Source organism: Thunnus thynnus, chromosome 4, assembly GCF_963924715.1.
Source record: "Thunnus thynnus chromosome 4, fThuThy2.1, whole genome shotgun sequence".
NCBI classification, from domain to species: Eukaryota; Metazoa; Chordata; class Actinopteri; order Scombriformes; family Scombridae; genus Thunnus; species Thunnus thynnus.
In genome coordinates, this window is record NC_089520.1 from 34,390,654 (window position 1) to 34,401,126 (window position 10,473).

General features: G+C 38.5%; 1 protein-coding gene across 2 annotated transcripts in view; it reads left to right on the forward strand.

The window, feature by feature from the left end:
• lhfpl4a (LHFPL tetraspan subfamily member 4a) overlaps nt 1-10,473 on the forward strand; it is a 55,222-nt gene that overhangs the window by 18,493 nt on the left and 26,256 nt on the right. The window lies entirely within an intron of this gene.

Here is a 10,473-nt window from a genome sequence, read left to right on the forward strand (position 1 = left end):
GTTGTGAGGCATAGAATTAGTTCTGGCAGAGCACCACTTGTATTGGTTTCATACTTGATATAACTTAGCTCAGCCACACCACTGAAACTAGCTAGGTGTTTTGATGTATAGTGTTTTGATGGGTGGCGGAATGATGGACGGGAAGCTTGTCTCTATTTCTGTGCTCCATTTATTGTCTAGATAAGAACAGAACATTAATACTGGTCAGTCCCACAGTTAAATTGCCACAGCAGTCTCAGACACGGTACTCTATAAAAGGTAAACTAGTTATTTTAGTATAGTGACTAGCTAGCTTGTTTACTGAGTGTGCTACCCATCCATAGGCCACATATTCTGAAAAATGCCTCTGAAATAAGACAGTTGCGGCAATGTGGAAGCAACATTTAGACATACAGTAACATGAAGGCAGCAATATCATAACAATATCAAGCTGAAATCTAGATATAGCAATATGAAAGTCACATGTACATGTAGATTCTATGTAGATTCTTAGCAATATGACCCCACACATAGATACAGTAATATGACAGGAACATTAGCTATACTCATAGCAATATTGAGACAACCTTATCCACACGTTTAGCAATAATAAAGCAGGAATATAATTGCAACAATAAAGTAACAATTCATATACTGTATCCATGGGAACAGTGAAGAATCATTATCTTGACACACTAATATTGTTGGAAAATTACTAAACTACTAAATGATACATGAAAATAGTGTTAAAAGAGTATCTGGGTACATGGTAACACTGCAGAAATATTATCCAAACACCAAGCAACACTGAAACAAAATTATTCAGACAAACGGAAAACAAACATTGTCTAGATGACTGAATGGAAAGCGTTGGTGTCCACACATGGCAATGCTCAAGCAACCGCTTACTGTCCCTGAAGTCAAAAATCAAGAGAGCAACATAGCACAACAGATATGATGCAAGCTGAAATCTCATTAGAAATGGCTCAAGTTATTTTGCTCTAATGAGCCCTTCACTGTTTATTTTCTGAAGTGACCTGAGACATTTGTGACGCTGACTGTTGATTCTAATCTGGTGTTTGCTCCAGGGTAGATGATGATACATGAGCGAGCTGCTCTGTCTGTCTGCAGTCTTAGACACAGTTCACTGGACCCACTGAATCCAAACATTACATAAAGACGGTATATACAAATGTAATGGCCTATTTTGGGACTCCTGCAACTCTGACAGCATTTTGGATGTTTTTTGCTGCCACTGCATGTCCAGTCCTGACCCCCATAAAAATAATGATGCTGAATAATACCATTCATGTTCTATAAAGACACAGCAAGGAAGGTTGCATATACAAATATACAGTATGTGTGTGCATGTGTGAATGTGTATTGTCGGGTCCATCCACCAGGCAGCATTGTGTTTATCTCCTCCATGACACAGAAGACTCAGAGCATCTCTAGTGCTTGACATTTGTTGGAGTGTGTTAGCTGGACCAACATGGCTCACTCTTCCATATTTTATATGACACATTTTAAATCACAATTTTTATTCAGTGTAGATCTGTGGACATCCAGTAGAGTAAATAGTGCACCAGTGATGAAATACTCAGTCATTGAGGCCATGGCACTGTTTCCATGTCAGCTGGAAAATGTGTCTTTGCACGCACAGTTTCATCAAGAACTATGCAACAGCACTGACTGCATCAGTGGACAAGGTCTTCCACTGAAGGAGTGTGTAACCATTCATTTCAACCATGAATGTTTTGCATCAAGTGGCAACATTTACTCAGACCAATTAGCAATACAAAATTTAGTTTAAATTAAATTATTTTAGATTTAGAAGTTAAAAGTTTATTCACAAAGAAGGTAACATTGAAATGTATATTTGGCTCTCTGTAGTAAATACCTACTTATTTGGAATAACCTTTAAGGTCCTGGGTAGATATTATTCTTATGTCAAATTAGATTCTCCCTCAGGCAAAATTATCATCTGTTGTCATTACTAAGTTAATAGGGTGAACAGATTCCAAACCCCAGGCCTCATTGCTTTAGTTTAAGTCATAATTTGAAGAGAACTGTATATTAAAAGAGCTTTGGGGCAAGTGGTTCCCTACACCTTGTAGGAGTGCAGTGAGGACAAAAGTGCAGTTAGAAGCAGGAGACTGAACATCAACGTAAATAATAATGCTGGCATTCTTTTTTTTTTGTCAACAAATTCCATATGAAAGGAAAAAAGAAAACCAACATAGTGTTTGTCTGTCTCTTAATATTTTGTAACCATCACCCCCAAGCCAAAATTCGGCTACAAATATAGAATTTCTTTCTTTAGGGCTAGCAAACATTATTCAAACAGGAGGAAATGATGCAGTTGTTGGGTACTATTTTCAACAGTGGATTAAGCTACATTTGGTGCTTCATTGTTGTTCTTAGATTTTTATGGGATTTATTGACAGTAAGAAAAATGCACAATACCACCAGACTTAAGTCAATGATTATGCAGGTATGATAAACTATTAGCTGAAAGATCCTGATGGAGTTAACCATCCCTCTTGTTTGGACAGGAGAAAGCATAGAAGCATAGCTCCATGACAGCCTCTAACAGCTGCAGGATCAGCACCTTGGAGAGCTCCACTGCCTTGGACTCACTGATGCTCACATTTAAAAGAGGAAAAGCATTGTTGCACTGATGTCTGTGGGCTGAATATTTCAGGTCTGCTGCACTTTACTACACCCAATTGAATTGTAGTGTATGGTGAAATGCTATACGTCACTGGGTTGGGACAGAGAACACATTCATTGTGAGATGACAATAGGATTTTCTACCTGTGTGTAGGTAATTATTTGAGGGAAAGTTAGAGGCAGTTTCAAAGAAAAAAAATCTGCTGTTGATTTTTAATTGTTTCGGAAGGCTCTTCATTTAGTCACTTCACAAGGAGTTAGTGGGGAAATTCTCTCTAAAGCAGGTTATAGAATAACACAAAATAACACAAAGGGTATAGAATAACAAAAACTTAGATGGAAACTCAGACCAAATCATTGGCATAATAATCTGGCTGGAGCTTGATTGATTGAACTGACTGAATTAGTCAATGAACGCCTGATAGATATACAGTATATAGGAGCAGAATGCATTTAAAGTGTCCAGAGTAGTCTATGTCAACCTGTGTGTTAATTCATCTTCCTAATTTTGTCATATAAACTCAGAATAGCAAAACATCACAGCAGATTTGGAAAATGTAAGACATATTCTTTAAACAGGATGTAACAAGCACATTTCTCGCTCCATATTTATATTCTGGGGCTCTACTGGAATATCTTTGCATGATTTCTAGTTTAAAAAAGACTCCTTATTTATCCTATACTGAGCCCACTCAGTTCTGACAGGCCAGTTTAAGGAAGCTACCCTTCGACAGACTTCTGCCTACATAAACAAACAACATTAGTAGGACTTGACTTATATTTTCTCATTTTTTTACCTGAAATGTCAATTTCTCAAATATATCCATACATGTTCGAGCCAGAATCAGATCCAAAATATGAGAGTGGACAACACAAACAACACATGGAAAAACCCTTATGAACAACCTTAACAAAGGCTACAGAGCGGATGGACATTTGTGGGAGTGTTCAGAGAAGGCTGAAGTCCTGACATTTGACTTTCAGGGAGCATTTTTACATACGTTCACCTCAAATTTTGGAACTTTGACCATGTTAAACATATACATCAGACATTATAACAGTATAAATGACAGAAAATCAGAAAAAGCATAACATGTCCCCCTAAACAGTGTATTTTTTGGGGGCTAGAAAATGTCAAGTATGTTCAAATAATTTTTATTTTAGTTAAGCAATAGCCATTCAGTGTATCTGCATTCTGTATTTGTCTCTCTGCTTAGTAGTTTTCATTATTACTGGTGGACCCTGCCAGTCCTATGTAGATTTGAAATGCGCACTCATGCACATGGGATTCAGGAAAAGATGCATGGACATGCTGGAAATGATGCGGTGCAATTTGATCATGAGTTCAGTATGACAATATCTGACATCATTGTTGTCTTCTTTATTAAAATGTGATACAATGAATCCTCTCTGCTCACATTTTGTTTCACTGTGCTGTAAACAGATGCATGAGTTGTTCTTCAGTTGCATTTCAAGGTGTGTTATTTCAAACTCAAGCAACCAATAGCCACATGTGTCGGCAAGTCAACCAGCACTCAAATCTTAAAGATTATGACTATAAACATCTGGGCTGTGTGTAAAATCATTTTTGTCCATATGGGATCAGATATTAGAAGTGTCAGAGCACCTGCTCTACATGCTCTCTCCTACACACCAGGGCCACAGTTGGCATACTGTCTGTGTGTGTAAGCCTGTGTTTGTCCTGAGTGTTTGCTGTGTTTTGGCTGTGAGTATGTAAACTGCTGCTGTGTATTCCTTGGACTTCCTCCCATTCATGTGACTCATCTCATCAACAAACACACACACACATACACATACACTGAACACCCTGTGCAGTGTCTTCATATCTGTTTATTGTCTCTGTGTCTTTCTGTCAGAGCAGGGGCTGAGAACTGGAAGGCAGATATATATTTTAGCCACTCCAGCCCCCTACATCGCCATCCCTCCCTCTAACAAGTCCATCCAGTTGCCACAGCAACCCCACCTCCCTCCCCTTCCTGCATCCGAATCCCTCCATCCTCTCATCCTCATTGCCTTCTCCTCTCTCTGTCTCTTTCACCATTTATCCCTCATCTAGTTCTGTCAGCCTGGTTTTCCATCCAGCAGAATTCCTTGTCCTCTGTTTTTCTCTCCTTCTCTCCTTACTTTTTCTCTCTCTCTTCCTCTACTATCTGCTCATCTTTCTTTATATATTTTCCCCTCATTCATCTGTAGGCCGTGTCGTCCTGATAGTTGTAGGAGCACTGCTCAAGGGATAATTGGTTGTATCGACCAAAGCTGCATGTGTCACAGTTGCACTAATTGAGAAGCCAGACATGCATGCAAATGACACACACACACTTACTGTACATAACCCTTCCCCCCCAACTCACCTCTCTCTTTCCACAGGTCTAACACTCACACACTCACACTCACACATACACTCACACATCCAACATACCTGAATCTGTTTTGAATCTGTCTATATCTCTTCCATCTGGTGAACAGTGGTCCATATGTTGAGCTGATATCGCCATCTGGCACCATCTGTTGGAGAGTCAAATAAAATCACAACCAAGCATATGTTTATACTGGCATTAATCATAATAGCAGAACTCCAGTGTGTTTCATATGAGACAGAATTACACAGATGTTTTCTAAAAACACAACAGACAGGAATTCATCCATTATTTTTATTTTTATGATGATTTTAACAAAATAGATGGAGTGGTCCAAATCTGTCCATAGAGCAAAAACTGTATGCAAAAATTTGGCAGAATACTAACAGATGATCATAATTTACAACTTTTGATGATGTTAGACAATAAACAAGTGTGTGCTGTCTGGCACTGTAGATCTTTGAGGATCAAGAAACACATAACACATGTACACCAGTACACTACAGATCAATACAGGGATTAACTTGATGAGTACAATGTAATTATCACAGATCATTTTGAAAGGCACTGATTAACAATTTATTTTGTTATTGAAATATAAGGACATGATGACAGCTGTGATTTAAAGGTACCCTGTAGTTTTTGACCACTAGTAGCACTATTTAGCAATGTTTTTATGAGTGGGTATGTGGAAAGGTTGCTCCACTCCCTTTTCACTGGGTCCTTGTTCCCAACATTGCTAGTGTTTTGTGTATTAGATCACCAGTTTCAGTCCAATGTTTTTGTTAATTTATCAGTCGTGTTTCACAAATAATGGAGCACAGGTTTCAGTTGAGTATTTTGTTTCACAACGTTATATTTTGTTGAAGGGCTTCAGTCCTGTTGTGATTTTTTTGAGTTTTGTGATAGTACGGGAGATCCTCTGTTAATCAGTGATAGTGACAACAGGTGTGCATAATTAGCTGCACTTAGTGAATCGATTGGCTCGGTCAAGTTGAGGTAGGAAGTATAAAACTGTTCTGTAGTAACTGACATTCTGTATAATTTGGTGCTCTCTTGGCTGTGTGTGTGTGTGTGTGTGTGTGTGTGTGTGTGTGTGTGTGTGTCCATAGGAAATGTCAGCACTAACAAAGACATTCTACATCAGTGTTCTATATGTTTTGGAAGCTTTGCTCACCCTGTGTTTCATTTTTGTCTGTTTCATTAGTATTTTTGTTAACAAACAAAACCTGTTTTTGCACATATTCCTGCCTGCTGACCTGCTTCTTTAACATCCATTTTAACCTTTATATGGTGCTCGGGTCAAATTGACCTATTTCAAATTTTTACTAAAAGAAAAATAATTAACATTAACATTAATAATAACTTATTGCCTTGACTTATATTCTGTGGAGAACCTGTAAAAGAAAAAAATCATTGAGTACATATGCAACAATCCCTCACACATGTATGTCCTTCATACAATGTTCGGGTCAATTTGACCCGCATACACACAGACGCTCAGACACACACTCTCTCTCACTTTACTCACTCACTCGCTAATTTTTTTTTATCAAGATAATAGGTGTTTTTAACAAATACAAGTAGAAAAACACATGACTATCTATCTACAAAGTCTGTGTGGTATCCAAAATTATGTGGACTGGAAAAAAAGGCAAAACTAGTTAGTAGTGTATAAATGTAATTTTTAGCAGGATCGCTCAAAACAAAACCATAAAATTATGTTCCATAATTAGCCTTTGTCAGCCTTTTGCTAAGCAGTATGTGTGTTAGCAACTAATTAATGGTAGCTGATTTTTTGCAGAAAGATAGTTTTGGGGTTTTTTAAAAAAAGAAGTAATCAAGGCACAAAGGATCTCAGGGAACAAGAAGTAAAAGTTCTGAGAGATGTGTTCTCGCACTATAACTGGCTATCAAAAATATAAATTGCTTGTTTATTTCTTTGTGTTTGTGTTCGAGATGGTGGGAACATGTCTGTTGTCTGCTGTGTTGTTTAGCCTTGAATTAACAGAATCAGTTAAGTCATCTGCTCCACCTCCTCACAGTCTGTCCAACCAAACCTTAATTAATGCCTCTGAAATGCCAAAGCCTCAAGGGCATCTGGGAAATGCAGTTCTTTTCAAAGCTGAGAAAGGAGAGGAAAAAATCAATAGCACAACTGTGAGTGTTATATTATTATATTTGGAGGGAGCTGCGCTGTAGAACTCTCAGAGAGACAAAAAGAAGGCCTGTCAGAGAGCGCTCATCAGTTGTCAAGGCAGAGATTTTTCTTCTTCCTACTTTTTCTTTACAGTGCGTATTTCTTGTTTTGAGCAATAGTATCCAGCACCCGAGGTGTTCAGCTTGGCTACAGGTTTCACCATTACAGACTGTGAATGGCTCAGCACTAATGGTTTGACTTAATTGAATTATGTTTGTTTATGCGTGGTGCAGTGAGTCAATTGGATTTTCTTATGAGGAGTATCAACTTTGGGAGGGGTGGGGGGAACATGGGCATCGGGGCATTAATAAGTCTTTCTCGAACGATGCAGTGTAGGTGATCATTTTCTAAATCCTGGGAAATTTACTCTTAATGTAGAAGACTAGAAGCTGGAAAACACTAGTGGCCCCTTGTAGTTGCAGTGTTCATTACACTCCACAATACCAGTGTTAGAAGGTTAAAACACACTGATGATTTTTAGAATATAAGACGCTTACTGTGGTGAGGCTAAAAATGTTAATTTTGAACTTAAGGTAGCATGAGAGGAAAGGCCACAGGTGCCTGATGGGCTCATGATGCTTTCTGAGCCGATCTACACATCATATCCTCTGTGGTTGTGTGCACACTGATGTGAACATACCCGTACTCTCATCCATACAGGAGTTGCCATTGCACTCTGGCACTGCAGTTTGTGCTGTGAACAAATCTACAGCAAGCAGACTGGAAAGCTCCCCAGAGGGTTAAAGTAACACCATGTATACCCACAGTTCAAGTTCACCACAATGTTTTGTTTTTATTTTTTAGCATGGCTCAATGGATAACAATGTCACTCTGTCAGTTGATCCACCACTTCGGTTCAGGCTGAAATATCCCCACAGCTGTTGGATGTTGCCATGAAATTTGGAACAGACATTCACATCCCTCTCATGGAAAAAATAACTTTGATGATCCCTTAACGGTGCAGTGTGGAAGGTTTACTGGCATCTAGCAGTGAGGTTGCAGATTGCACCCAACTCCTCCTCCTCTTCCAAGTGTGTAGGAGAACCTACAGTGGCCGCAAAAAACACCGAAGGCCCTCTCTAGAGCCAGTGTTTGATTTATCTGTTCTGCGCTACTGCAGAAACATGGTGGTGCAACATGGTGGACTCTGTGAAAGAGGACCAGCTCCCTATGTAGATATAAAGGGCTCATTCTAAGGTACTGAAAACACGATTTTTATTTTCAGGTGATTATACACTAATTAAAACATACTTATGAATATTATATAACATTTCCGCCAAGTCCATTCTGCTAGATGCCACTGAATCCTACACACTGCACCTCTAATGTTTCATTTAGTGCAACATTTAAGTCAAAATTTTTGAAGTTGTCGAATACTTTGGTTTATGACCAAATACCTGCAAAACTTATGAGAGTGCCATCAGCCTCAGCTCTACTTTGCATTTACTGCTAATTACTACATGTTAGCTTGCTAACATGCTAAACTAACATGCTAAACTAATGTGAGCATTTAGCTAATGTGTATTACTGCAGTGCCTCACAGAGCCTCTAGCTGTGGACTGATGAAACGTTGGTTGCACATATTGTCATAGCATGACACAAAGACACTGTTACCACAGTTAAAACAGCGGACTTCAAGATGACAAAAAAATATTGTTCTGTGTGACCACCAGACAATTACAACTGTAGCCAATCATCAAAAATGAGCTGCACAAAATAACTTCTTCATCATTATTTACAGAGAAATGTCCTTGTGACGACTTCTGCCTCTTGTCGATGCCAGGATGTGTGGGTAGTGGAGGGCAGTGCAAGCTGCTCAGGAGAGCATAGCTCAACTCTGTTGAAACAGCCTGTAGTTGTCTGGCTTGAAGTGGCTCTAGACCAGAGTGTTGGAGGATTGGATGCATGGAATACTGGAACCAGTTGACTGACATCACCATCCCTATGCTCTGTTGCAATTGGTGCAGAAAACTTAAACTTACAAATCACTCTGAGGTTTGTTTGTCATTTATGAGAACATGTCTCAGCTTTATCACCACTACTGCAGATTCCATTAAGATGGTTCATTAATTGCTCCTGACTCACATGCACCACAAATAAAATTTCCAAAGCATTGCAGCTCAAACCACCCAAAGCTAGAAATCTTGTCTTGTGACACTCATTAATTCTAATTGTGTAATTTGTTAAACTGAGCCTGATCAAAAAGGATGAAGAATTTAGGTGATGGAATATAAAAGGTATATGGAAACTGATGGATCTTTATGTAGACGGGGTATTGCTTTCTTTTGATCAATTATGTCAGAGATATCAAATCCCTAAAAAACACTTGATTAAATATTTACAGTTAAAAAGCTAGATGTCATCAAAATATGAACGGATAATGTGGATACCACCTTTATCAAATTTGAGGAAATAACACTTGCAGGAAGGGCCACATATCTAAATATTACTGCATATTGGTAAGTGCTTGGAAAATGGATACAAGACGACATTGATGAGACAGAATGGCATGATGCTTGTTTAAAAGCCCAAAAACAGACAATAAATACAAGATTTAAATTACTTCAATATAAGTGGTTAATGAGAATGTACATAACTCCTGTCAAGCTTCATCATATGTCTGCTAATATTCCAGACGTTTGTACTAAATGTCTGAAAGAGAAAGGTACTCCAATTTACTATCTATGGAAATGTCCAAAGATCCAAAATTTGTGGAAGGATGTTATAAAATGTTTGTCAGAGATGTTTAATACCGAAGTCCCTTTAAATGTCAAACTTTGTATGCTTGGAATATATCCAAAGCAGTTTATACAAACATCAAAACAGACTAAACTTCTTGACTTTGGACTTCTTCAAGCCAGGAGGGCTGTTGCACTATGCTGGAAGAGTATGTATGCTCCATCGCTGAGAGTGTGGATAAGGGAGCTTTCGGATTATAGTGGGTCTGAAAAGACTAACTTGGATTGCTAAGGGCAAGCAGAAAGACGTTGTACAGCTCTGGGAGCCTTACATGAATATCATGAAAGATGGAAATGTAGGCTTAACCTGAAAGGATACAGAACAATACAGGGAAACATTTCGTCTTATTTGTATTCTATCCGATATCAGTGCAAGTTGAGTATGTGTGTGTGTATGTGGGCTTGTGTGTCTGTGTAATGTATGTATTTCTAGTCTCAAACTGTTGTATTGTTACTGTATGTTTCTTTGATGGGATGTCATAATATAAGAAAATGACAAACACAT